General features: G+C 48.7%; 1 protein-coding gene across 4 annotated transcripts in view; it reads right to left on the minus strand.

Annotated features, from left to right (window-relative positions):
• The window catches only part of LOC149522190 (early activation antigen CD69-like), a 41,523-nt gene that overhangs the window by 14,780 nt on the left and 13,827 nt on the right, over positions 1 to 12,916 (minus strand). For 2 of the 4 annotated variants that reach the window (XM_089770589.1, XM_089770591.1), the window contains exon 1: positions 2,350 to 2,501. The exons of the other annotated variants lie outside the window; for them this stretch is intronic. The gene's annotated coding sequence lies outside the window, so the exon portion shown is untranslated. Of the gene's footprint in view, positions 1 to 2,349; positions 2,502 to 12,916 lie in introns of those variants that run through there. 4 annotated transcript variants of the gene reach the window in all.

Consider the following 12,916-nt stretch of genomic DNA (forward strand, 5'->3'; position numbering starts at 1 on the left):
ATGTTTGTCCAATGTACATAGCAGACGGACACTTTCGGCACATGATAGCATAGATTATATTTCTGGATGTGCAGGAATATGTGTTCTTGATCTTATAACTCACTTGGTTAGGTCCAATAATGGTATCAGCAGAATAAATATGTGGACAAAGCTGGCAACTGGGTTTATTGCAAGAGAAGGTACCAGGGTTGGTATTAGTGTGGTATGTCCTGTGGTTGTTGGTAAGAATCATCTTGAGGTTATGTGGTTGTCTATAGGAGACTATGGGTCTGTCTCCCAGAGCCTCTTGGAGTATGGTATCCTGTTCCAGTATAGGCTGTAGTTTATTGATAATGTGTTGGACAGGTTTAAGTTGGGGGTTGTAGGTGATGACAAGTGGTGTTCTATTGTTGGTTTTCTTGGGTCTGTCTTGAAGTAGATGGTTTCTAGGTATTCGTCTGGCTCTTTCAATTTGCTTTTTTATTTCTCCGGGTGGGTAGTTGAGGTTTATAAATGCTTGGTAGAGATCCTGAAGCTTCTGGTCTCTGTCAGTGGGATTAGAGCAGATGCAGTTGTATCGAAGGGCTTGGCTATAGACAATGGATCGTGTGGTGTGTTTTGGATGGGAGCTGGAAGCATGTAGGTAACTGTATGAGTCGGTGGGTTTTCTGTAGAGAGTGGTGTCTAATTTTCCATTGTTGATTTGTACTGTGGTGTCCAGGAAGTGGATTTCTCGTGTAGAATGGTCCAGGCTGAGGTTGATGGTGGGGTGTAGGTTGTTGAAATCTCAACATATTTATTCTGCTGATACCATTATTGGACCTAACCAAGTGAGTTATAAGATCAAGAACACATATTCCTGCGCATCCAGAAATATAATCTATGCTATCATGTGCCGAAAGTGTCCGTCTGCTATGTACATTGGACAAACATCTCAGACACTTCGCCAAAGGATTAATGCCCACAAAACAGATATCAGACAAGATCACAAAGAAAAAACAGTTTCTTGCCATTTTAACCAGAAAGGACACTCTCTCAATGACTTAACCACCTGCATTCTGCTACAAAGACCTTTTACATCTGCACTTGAAAGGGAATCCTCTGAACTGTCATTCATGTTAAAATTCGACACTCTCCAAAGAGGATTGAACAAACACTTGAACTATCTTACACATTATCAAGATAGCTTTCCCAATTATCACCTCTAACACCATTAACTCACAAACATCTCACTCTCCCCACCTCTAATATCGTCAATTTACAGACACTTACCTTCCTTCCTCCCCCCCCCCCCCGCATCCCCCTCCTGTTCTGAAATGTGATTTGTCCTTTTCATATGTGTTCATTTTTTTTAATTGTATCCTTTGGTATATATGGTTGTGACTATTCTCTTCCACTATTTGATCTGAGGAAGTGGGTCTGGCCCACGAAAGCTCATCATCTAATAAACCATCTTGTTAGTCTTTAAAGTGCTACATTGTCCTGCATTTTGCTTCAATCTAGCTATTGACTCTGATTTTTATCTGCTTAGGTTTAGCACCCACTCTCCAGATACTTAAAGAAAAGAGGAAGAACAGAGCATCATCCTCTTCCCCCTCCCCCCCTTCTTTCCCTATTTGTTTTTAGTTTTCATATCCCCTACTGGTAACATCTGAAGAATGGGCTGTGCCCACAAAAGCTCATGATCCCATCCATATATTTTGTTAGTCTCTAAAGTGCTACCAGACCATTTGTTGGTTTTTTTTTTTACAATAACTTGGGTAATTATCCACAGGACCACGACTTTTTACTTCTGAACACTTGGCCACATTTACCAGACCATACTTCTGTGCTTTTACTCAAGTACTTTTCAAGAAGGATGCTGACTTTTACTTACTTACACTTATTTCAGAGTAGCAGAACTTTTACTCACACTTTTTTGGGTACTTTTCCCACTATCGCTGTTTTGAAACGCTCAGAACAGGGTCGGGGTGGATCCGGCAGCTCCGAGCGGCCCCAGCGCCCAGGATCTAACTTGGGGGCCCCAAGTGTCCTGCAGGACCAGCCCCAGCATTGGGGGCTTTTTATATTATAAGCGTCAGCACCTCCCGTCCCTCATCCCGTACCTGCGTTTGCACCCTCGCTACCAGAGCAGAGCCCCGCTCCCTTTGCGATGCGGACACCTGTGCAACGAACAGCCGCCCCCCACTTCACCCTGCGACCCGCCCCTCACAGACCCGCAGGGCAAATGCGCTGGAAGCGAAACTGGATCCATGTGGACAAAGCAGCAGGGACAGGACAGAGCGGAGCCAGCCCGGCCCCTCACCCTCATGGTGCCGCTATCGCTTTGGCCAAGCCTGTCCCCAGGCAGACACCCCCTTCGCCGCTCACCTGGGCAGAGGTCCCCGGCAGCCGCAGCCGGGCTTGTTCCGATGCAGCTGCAAACACACACCCGCAAACACACACCCAACCTGCAGCACTGCTCTATCCGCCCTCTCGACTGGAGAGTTGTATAAACACCTGCTCCTGTTGCTGCTCCTCCTTGCTCCTCTCTGGTTGGCTGGGGGGGAGGGAGGGGGGAGCAGGGTGTGAGCAGAAGACAGAAATTGACCAGCCTGGGGACTGGGATCAATTAACGTTCTGGTACGGCAGAAGGGCTGGAAGGGAAATATCAGGCGGGCAGGGGGGTGATTGGAGCTGGGGTGAGATAGTGCTAGCCCCCGTACCGGGGCTTTGTTCCCCCACAGGGAGGGGGCAAGCGGGTAACTGTTACCTAGGGGTGAGCCCCCTGCCAAGTGTGCAGATCCCGGGGTGGGGCACAAAGGAAGGTAGAAAGGGAGTTTTTATGTCCCTTCTCAGAAAGACTGAGCCCATGGCAGCTTCCTGTTTGCTCTAAAGGCGAAGCGGCTGATACTGAGCTTCAGGGGGTTAGTCTGTTACAGAAAAAAACAAATGATCTGGTAGCATTTTATAGACTAACAAAACATGGAGATGGTCTATAAAGTGCTACCAGACCATTTGTTGTGTTTTTTCTGCTGATATTGCCTTGTCTTCCCCTGCCAGCCCCTCCCTCTCTGCACTGCTACTGCACATGGGGAAATATGCTGCAAGGAGCATGTGGCACATTTTGAGGCTTTAAAAGTCTCTAAACAGTTAACACATGAAGTCTCATCCCCTTTCAAATATGTGTCATATCCTTTGCAGTGATCCACTGAATTGCATTCCCATCCTCCTAACCCATGTGAATGCTCCTTTACAAATGTCATTTCCATTGCTCTTATTAGGGGGCTGAGTCCCCTGCTCACTGCACTCACCAGTCAAACCCTCCTGGTATGAATGAGAGGGGTGGGAGTGCGGGATCTCAGCTTGGGGGTGGAGGCCACTTACTTGCTTTCATGAAGCTCCAGCACCATAGCTCAGGCCCTGTCTACCACTGCTTTTAAAAAACTAGCTAATTTATTTTACATTAACTGCTTGAGTTAACTACAATTAATTGAGAACCTTAATTTTCATGCCATTCTATAAGTTGAGAGTTTGCCCTCCCCTGCATGGCTGGTTGTGCTCACTTTTGGTCACCCTACTCCAAAAAGATGCAGCGGACATTGCTCTGAACACTTCATTATTCTGTACTAGCATTACCCGTCCTGTTGGGATCATAGAAGTACACTCAGGTGGGCCTGGTTTGGCCTGGTGTGTGTCTTTCCTCCCTGTATACACTAAAGATGATGGACCTATCTGTCCCTCCTTACCAATATTTATAAAGGGTCTTTCCTCCTGTCTTCTGGCACTTCCATGATGCTCCCGCCTGGATCCAGACTGCAGGGCCCCTCTCTCTGATGAGACAAACTAAAAGAATTCGGCTACGTCTAGACTGACATGATTTTCCGGAAATGCTTTTAACGGAAAAGTTTTCCGTTAAAAGCATTTTCGGAAAAGAGCATCTAGATTGGCAGGACACTTTTCCGCAAAAGCACTTTTTGCGGAAAAGCGTCCGTGGCCAATCTAGACGCAGTTTTCCGCAAAAAAGCCCCGATCGCCATTTTCGCGATCGGGGCTTTTTTGCAGAAAACAAATCTGAGCTGTCTACACTGGCCCTTTTGAGCAAAAGTCTTTTGGAAAAAGACTTTTGCCCAAACGGGAGCAGCATAGTATTTCCGCAAAAGCACTGACAATCTTACATGAGATCGTCAGGGCTTTTGCGGAAATTCAAGTGGCCAGTGTAGACAGCTGGTAATCATGTAAGCAGATGATTTTCCAGAAAAACTTGCCAGTCTAGACACAGCCTTCACGTTTTGCTCCCTCCCAGCTCTGGGAAACCTACAAACTCAGGGAACATCTGAGAACAGGGCAGCGACAGTGTCAGCTGGTTTGTAACTTTCCCAGAGCAGCCACTCCCACTGCAGTACACATGGACCCAGAGGCTACTGAGAAAGGAAGACACCTGGCCCCGACTGGGTCAGGGATGTGACCCACCAGTGGTCCTCTGCTGGCCTGAGCTGGTCTCTGAGCTGAACCTGAGGGGGTGAGAGAGGAAAGAGACCCAGGGCTCCGACCAGAACGTGTCAGTTCATGTGACTTAGAGGGGAGGGAATGCAAAGTATACTTATCTGATGGGCCAGACATTGTCCATATGCCGTAAGGAACTTCCTACAAAGGATGCAACAGAACATCACTAAACAAAACCATTCCAAGAGTCTGCTGAAGGGGATGTGTCTGGAGGGAGAAAGGGGTCTGCAAATGGACTCAGATGCCTGAAGAGATCCTTTTGAAACTCTTCACAGCCTGCACTGGACTTAACTACCTTGAGTAGTTTAGTATCATCTGCAATTTTTGCCGCCTTACTCTTTAACCCTGTTTCACGGTGGGTCTGTTTTCCCCACTGGGCCTGAGTCTTTCTCCACAATTAACTCTCCCGTGTGTAACCCCTTTCTCCAGAGCATTTATGAATATGTTGAATAGGGTTGGCCGCAGTACAGGATAACCCTAGTTACCGGTCTGCATTCTGAAAACTGACCATTTGGCTATGTCTAGATGGCAGGTTTCTTGCACAAGAAGCTTTTTTCCAGAAGAGATCTTCTGAAAAAACTTCCGAAAGACAGCATCCACCCTGCAAAAGCACATCAAAAAAGCTATCTACTTTTTCAAAAGATAGCATCCAGACTGAATGGATGCTCTCTCGCATGTAAGCAGTGATTACTATCGACAGAATGGCCACCAAGGCCCCTGTGCTTTTTCCTCTTTTCCTCTTCTTCTGAAAAAAACCCCTCTTCCCTGTCCACACATACCTTTTCCTGAAGAGCTCTTTTGGAAAAAGGCTTCTTCCTCATAGAAAGAGGAATACCAATGCCAGAAAAAACCCTCCTCATGTCTTTCGATTTCCTATTGAAAGAACACACTCGCAGTGTGGACGTAACTCAGGTTTTGTTGGAAAAACGGCCATTTTTTCTAACAAAAGTCTGTATAGGGTTGCCAGATGGCTTAACCAAAAATACTGAACAACCCTCCAAAAAAAAAAAAAAAAAAACACCGGGGAGAAAAAAAGGGGGGGAGGCCAAAGTTATTGAGCAAAAAAAATAAAAAATAAAAAGGAACCCAAGAGTTATTAAACAAAAACATTTAAAAAAATAAAAAAACAGCATGGCCCCTTTAAGAACAGGCTGGGCTCTGCCTCTCCTAACAGGCTGCTGGCAGCTGGTGGCCATCTTGTCTTTCTCCTCTGGGCCAGATTGCTCCCCTGCAGAACCAGATAAGCGGGGGTAGAAGTCAGGGCCCAGTTGCTGAGGAAGTGTAGGGTTGCTAGATGTCCAATATTGACCCAGACAATCCAGTATTTTCACCTACTGGCTAGGAAAATATCAGAAAATACTGGACATTTTAGGTATCCGGTATTTTCTGAATTTTTTTTTACCAGATAGGAGACAAAAATACCAGACTGTCCAGGTCAATACCGGACACCTGGCAACTAGTCCAGTTTTCTACCAGATGATCCGGTATTTGTGCTCTCTGTCCAGTGGAAAAATTCAGAAAATACCAGACATGTGCAATGTCCGGTATTTTCTGAATTTCCAGCTGGGAGCCGGATGGAAGCCTGGTGGGGGTGGGGGAGCGATTGCGAGGTGGGGCTGCAATTTACGCTAAGAGGCCTTTGGTGGCATGCAAAAAACGGACAGGGCGGTGCAGTGGCTGGGACTCCCAGACACTCCCCCTGCCCAGCTTCTGCACACAACCAGAGGCTCCCAGTGTCAATTGTGGCCCCACCTCCCAGCTGGGAGCCTCTCGTGTGCAGAAGCCAGCCACTCCCCCCGCCCCCACTCGGCTTCTGCTAGCAACTAGAGGGAGTGCCTGCCGGAGGCGCAACCCGTTGGACTTCAGCTGCAGCCAGTGGCTGCACTCCCTCCCTCTCCCTACCAGCTCTGCTTCCTGCCTCCCTTCCTCTGGGCCCCCCTCTCCCCGGCCAGCCCTGTGGCCCCTGATCCCCCCCACCAGCTCTGCTTCCCCCCCCTTCCTTCCGGCCAGTCTGTCCCCTGCCTCCCCCCCCCCCCCCCCCGATCCAGTGTGTCCAGTTTTTTTGGGGGGGTCTACCTGGTAACCCCTACTGGCAACCCTAACTCTGCAGTGTAGATGAACCCTTTGTTTCCTGTATTTTAACCAGTTCTCAGTCCATGAAAGGACCTTCCTTCTTATCCCATGACAACTTAATTTACTTAAAAGCATCTTTGACTGAAACCAGCACAACTCCCAAATGTAGTATATACTGTGTCTTATTTCCCCAGATGAGTAATGAATTCAGTTTTAGTGCATTGCAGACAACTAAAGTGGTTCTGAGAGGGGCAAAGAGATTTGGTTTGAGGGCTGGTGACATCCGGGATAAAGCAACATGGGTGAGAAATGGGAGGAACTACATTAATTAACTAAGCTCTAGGACACTGAAGACCGTGTTTAACTTAAGAGCAGCCATTCAAGAGTCCCTCATTTAAACACAGCAAAGTTTCTTATAAGCCAATTCACTTCAAGAAGCCAGCTTGAAACAGCCCAAAGGATGAACACTAATATTTCAAATTAAATCTCACTTTTTGGTTTACAAGGACAGCCTCTTAAATCTACAGGGTCAAAATAATTTGGTGTTTAACAAGAGAAGCTTTCTAGTACCTTAAATTAAAGTTGCTTTAAAATTTTTTTTTAACATTACTTAAAACCAGAATTCAGACTAATCCGGGAAGAGGAACCTTTTTGGGGTTGGCACAGACATTCCACTGCAAGGCAATTTCTTGCTAAGGCTGACACAAGGCTGTTTTGTGTAGGCTCTTGAGCTGTTTTGTTGCAGCCGCTCTTTGCTAAAATGAGATGAACCCATTGAGTGCAGAGTGAGTGTGGGTGTGGGTGTGGGTGTGTGTGTGTGAGAGAGAGAGAGAGAGAGAGAGAAAAACTGAAACTACAGCTGGGTGCAAAAGGGGAATTCTCTGGCTGGGATCCTGAAGCATGTTGCTGGGCAGTGCTTATGGCTGCATGAGCTGCCTGGCTATACCTAGGAAATGTGTCACATGCCTCAAGTGAGGCTTTTTATTTATATTAGCATGGCAACCAATTAATTACTGGCTTGTTAGTCTGAAATCACTCCCGGGCAAAATAGTGGAGCCATGGAAATGGGACTCATTTAATAAAGAACTGTCTCCTACCTGGCACCCCACCCCCAGGGACTACAAAACAGTTGACTAACCAATAAAAATTCAAGAGGTTACTCAACTATTCAATTAACCAATATTTAACATTTCTAATTTGGCCAAGAGGCTGTCCTGCCACCGGGGCCTTTGTCCTGAGCGGACGCCTCTCACCCCCCTGCGCCGGGTCCCGTGCGTGCCCCAGGCAGCGCACCGCTCAGCTGGGGGGGGCGGAGCTTGAGAGAACCACGGCGCCCCCTAGCCAACTCCAGTGCTCAGCTACAGCTGCTGGGTGGGAGGAAGGAGCAGGAGTCACTGCGCATGCCCCGCCCCCAGCCGCGCAACCAATAAGTAGTACTGTGCATGCTCCCGGGGGAGGGGCGGCGGTCTGAGAGCGGTTCTGGGCGCTGCTAGTGGTGTTTCTCGTGCAGAGACCGAGCTTGCTGGTGCGCGAGCAGTGCTCCCTGCCCCCCCTCCGAAAGCCTGGTCTGAATCCCCCTCCCCCCATCCATTCTGCCCCAGTTAAACCTGATCCCCTCCCCCAAACAACATCCACCCTGCACCCAATAAAGCCTGGTCCCCTCCCCCCAAAATATCCACCCTGCCTCCCACCCTGATCCCCCAGCCTCCAAACTGCCCCCCTCACACATTCCCTGCCTGCCCTGTGGCGAGAACTGAGCAGCCGCTTGGCCCTCAGGGTGGAGCTGAGGTCTGGGAGCCCAGGCCCCATCCCCTCCAGCCAGCCAGGCTTGGGCTGCAAAGCAGGAAAGACCAGTCAAAGGGAACGTTTCTGCACAGCCCCAGTGCCAGGAAAAAATGACTCATGGAGTGTGGATGGCTGCTCTGGTTCCGCTCCTCAGCGCTGCCCCGGCTCTCAGACTGGGGTTGCGCAGCTGAGCTCACCAGCAGCCAGCCACCCTGCAGGAGAAGTCCATGTAACTGGCTGTCACAGCACAGACAAGTGGGGGGAAAGGTGGGACAAGCCTTGTCTAAGGGACAGCAGCCCCTTCTGGGCATAAACCCCCCACCCTCTACACCCCACTGGGTTTCATCTTTTGCTGCCTGAGCCAGAAAACGTTTCCCATGTCCTGCTCCCCCAAAAACGTGAGTGAGGAATGCAAACTGGAACTGCGGCCAATGGGAGCTGGGGGGCAGATGCAGAGTCTCCCTAACCACCCCTGCCTCCAGAATTCACAGGGACGTGTTGCTGCTTATGAGAGGGGTGCCTCACCCAGAGCCCCCACCCCGAGAATCCTCCTGTGTCCCCGATCGGACATTTATCAGCCTGGTCAGCAGCGCTCACCGGAGCAGCCAGGGTCCCTTTTCAACTGGACTTCCCAATGGAAAACAGGAGGCTGCCCCCTCCCCCCCACACACAGGGCTGCCCTCGGCAGTGATGTAAATATCGCTTAAAATAGATAATGGGTTAAACTATTAAAATTATACCATTTAATTGGTTAATTGTTGGTGGGCTGGAGAAGGGCAGCCAGGGCTGGGGTTCTGCCTGCCTGCCTGCCTGGCCCCTCCAGCAGCGTGATGGGGCCCTGGGTCCTGCCGGGCTGATGCAGATGTGGCCCAGCCTGCCACCCCAATATGGCCAGGGTCCAGCCAGTCAGCCTAGTGCACATGCCAGTCTGGCAGGGCTGGCCAGCCAACGGGTTACCAGGTGAGCAGTCCACTAAGCCAGAGGCAACCAGTTACCCTTTTACATCCCTTAACCCCAGGCAGTGCTGTCCCATCCATAGGATGATTTAGGTCTCCTGCACCAGACCCTGCACTTTGGGAGGCTCCACAGCAGCTGCCTCAACCATCCTATGGATGGGTCCCAGGGCAGCCTGGGGAGATAACCAGGGGGACTTGGCACAGGGAAGCAGCAGAGGTTGGGACACTGCAGCAGTAGGAGCTGGAGCAACCCACCACCCGCTCCACTCCACCCCGCCTCTCTTCTCACTGCCCAAGCGATGCAGAATGCAAAGGGAAGCAGGCTGTGGCCGGGGGACTCTGCTTCCCTCTGTAAATGTGGGCGGCCCAACTCTTGGTGCTGACCTGCACCAGGCCCCCCCAGGTACTCTCCCGTGTCATGTTGCTCTGCGGGGGTGGCAGGGGCAGTTTCTGGGAAGGAAGTCGATGGAGGCAGAGCAGGGATAGGACATGGGGAAGAGGTGGAGTGTGGGCGAGGTGGAGCAGAGGAGGGGCATGGGTCAGGAGGTTGGTTGCGCCAGAACCTGTGTGCCCCCCCCTCAGGGATGGTCCTGATCCCAGTCACTCCGCAAACCCTTCCCCACGCCCCGCAATGCTGGGGTCACTGCTTGCTGGAGCCCTGCAAGTCCCCTGCACAAGTCTGAGCCTGGTGTTGCTGCTCCCTAGATCCCTGCCTCCTCCTTGCACTTTTTGGAGAAAACTGGGCATTTGTATCCCTTGCTTTTGTCAACTGATGGAGTTGGAAAGAGCGAATGGGACAAATGCTCACTTTTGCCAAAGGTGAGTGTAGGGAAGTTATGCTGGCTGGCACAGGGCTTCAAAAAGGGACTGTCTTGACCAAAATAGTATGATGGGATCTGCTCACAGAAGTCCTCTTGGGATTGTACCCCAGTGTGCTGATCATGCCACTGTCACCGGCCTTCTTGCTCTCTGGGGCTCCCCACCATGCTGCTGGGCCAGATCCTCTGGTCTCTCCTAGACAAGGCACAGAGTTGAGGTAACTACCCCCTGCAAAGCAGTGCGGACACTGAACCAGCTCAGCGCTGGGAGGATGCAGTTCTAGAGCACAGCACCCAGGAAACCAACTGTCAGCCGACGGTCAGGGTTCCCTATATCTGTCCCTTTATGACCGGCTGAAGTTCTTTTAAATTGTGCTTGGTTCTATTACAGCAACTGAAGGAGTCAGGTTAAAACTTAAACAGTTACAAGTTTATTTGAAGAAGCTTATAAATCATATGGTTGCAATGGCTATTGTTCTATTTCTTAACTACTAGCAAAATATAGATCTTAAAAATGGTTACAAAGAAGATAAAGATAGAAAAATAGAAATAATGGTACCAAGTAACAGCTTACTCTTTCTATGTGTACACTTAAGACAGAGGAACACATCCAGGTACAATTTTTACCCCCTTCTGTGCCTCTCGACTCCAGCGTGTCAGGCCAGGGCCTGTCCCTCAAGTCCTAGGAAAGACGAAAATACGAGGTGGGCGTCCCCATAGAACCTCGGGAGGTCAAACACCTAACCCGACCAGCAGGTAGAGGGTAGAATGACACTCAAAGTGAGTGTGTGCTGGACCTGTCTTTATACTCATGGGGTCACGTATTTCTCTTTCTTGTCTGTCATGCCAAATGGGGCTGGTCTGTCTTTTGTGAGACCAGTTCTTACAAGGGAGTTGTGAACTTAATTTATACTTGTAAGAGAGAATTGAGATGATTAAATTGGAAGTACTGGACATTCTTTTCTCAGTGGGAAATTCCTCTCCCAGGGACTGTGTGTGTGTTCGAATCAACATGGGTGCCAGCCGGGGGGAGTTCTCGCAGCCTCGAGGCCAGCTTATTGCCTTAATCGCTCTCTCTCCACATATCTGGGTTTTTTTCAGCTTCTCAGGATCAGATGAGCCAGCATAGACTATGCTGATTTTATTGCTCCTTCTCTGCCCTGTATGCTTCAGAGAGGCAAATAAGATGGATGATATGGGGGGTTAGTCTGTCTGGCTACACCAACCTCCAAAAGAGATCAAACCCCCAAATAAATCTTTTTCTTGGTGTATAAGTTTTACACAGAGAAAGCTCATCAGGTTATCTATCTCCCTTTATCAATGAAAGAGAGATATGCATAATGGTTGTTCCCCCAGTCATGGACACTTGACCCAACTGTAAACAAAACTGTTTTTATTAACTACAAACAGTAGGGTGGGGTTGCAAATGAAACAGATCCAAGTAAAGTTCCTAAATTAAAATGAATGGAAAATGTATAGCTAGTTCTCTTATCTGCTAAGAAATTTGTTACATGCAAATTCTTACTTTAAACAGCTCTTCTTATTTCAGATATAAACTTCAAGCCAAAACTGTTTTTTTTTCCACTCTGATTTGGGTCTTTCTCTTCCCATTGTTTAAATAAACTCTCCCCCAGAGTGGGAATCTTTTGCTTCGCATCCTCCTTCATACCAGGGACATGTCTTTAGAGTCTAGACCAACCTCCTTTCGACTTACAGGACAAACAAGTCTTTGAGTTGATCACCAAGCCATTCGAATTTTGGGACCCTAGTAATGACCCTCACTGACACATTTAAAACTATAAACAGATTCACACTTCATATTTCTAACGTCACATACAAGACTGAGACATGAACCGAAATAAGATCTACAGACCCAGCAAATTGGAACATCAACACTCACCAATTACATGATGAAACAAAATACAGGACCATGTAGCACTTTAAAGACTAACTAGATGGTTTATTAAATGATCATCTAACAAACCATCTTGTTAGTCTTTAAAGTGCTACATGGTCCTGTATTTTGTTTCAGCTGCACCAGACTAACACGGCTACATTTCTATCCCGATTAATGTATTTTGTTTAAAGTATCTTTGAGTGCTGAATATTCACAGGCTAATTTCCATAAAGAATGGGGAGGGCGACACGTCACAGACAGGATGTATAATCACTGGATGGAGATGTGAATTAGCCAAACACCAGTTATTGGGTGTGGGTTTAATACAGGGATACATGTGAGGGATTCTCTGTCCTGAGTTAGACAGGAGATCAAACTAGAGGATCTAATGGTCCTTTCTGGGCAAAATCTCTAAGAATCCCCCTCTCTGTCCCTTCATTGTATCTGGCTGCAGTCACAATCTCGGGACAACCTGGCCTGAGCTGGGGCCTCTGGCCTGCCTGTCAGCAGCCACTGGCAGGAAACAATGTCAGCTTCAGTCTCTGAGAATGTGTTTTTGCTCGGTTTCCTTGTTTCCTTCTTCATCTGCAAAAAGTCACAGGGGTGGAAAGTGGAGCTCTGCCGTCCGCCAGAGAGGGGGTTGGGAGAGCAGGCTTCTGGCAGCTGAAGTTGAAACAACAGCTGCTGGGCTCCTGAGCTGACTGTTCCATGCAGCCAGCAATGAAATAGGAAATTTAATCCCAAACTGCGCCTGGAGATAAAGCAAAACTTCAGCAGCCTCGCCCAGCTGGGTAGACAAAGAGACCTCTTAGCTGCTAGAAGAGAAAATGTGCATGAGGGACAAAGGTGCCTCATACTGCTGCCCTGGAAGCTTTGTTTCCTGCCCAGAATCCTGAACCAGAAACTATAAACACACGTACTGG

The sequence above is a fragment of the Pelodiscus sinensis genome, chromosome 19 (genome assembly GCF_052426305.1).
Source record: "Pelodiscus sinensis isolate ZL-2025 chromosome 19, ASM5242630v1, whole genome shotgun sequence".
Taxonomy (NCBI): Eukaryota; Metazoa; Chordata; order Testudines; family Trionychidae; genus Pelodiscus; species Pelodiscus sinensis.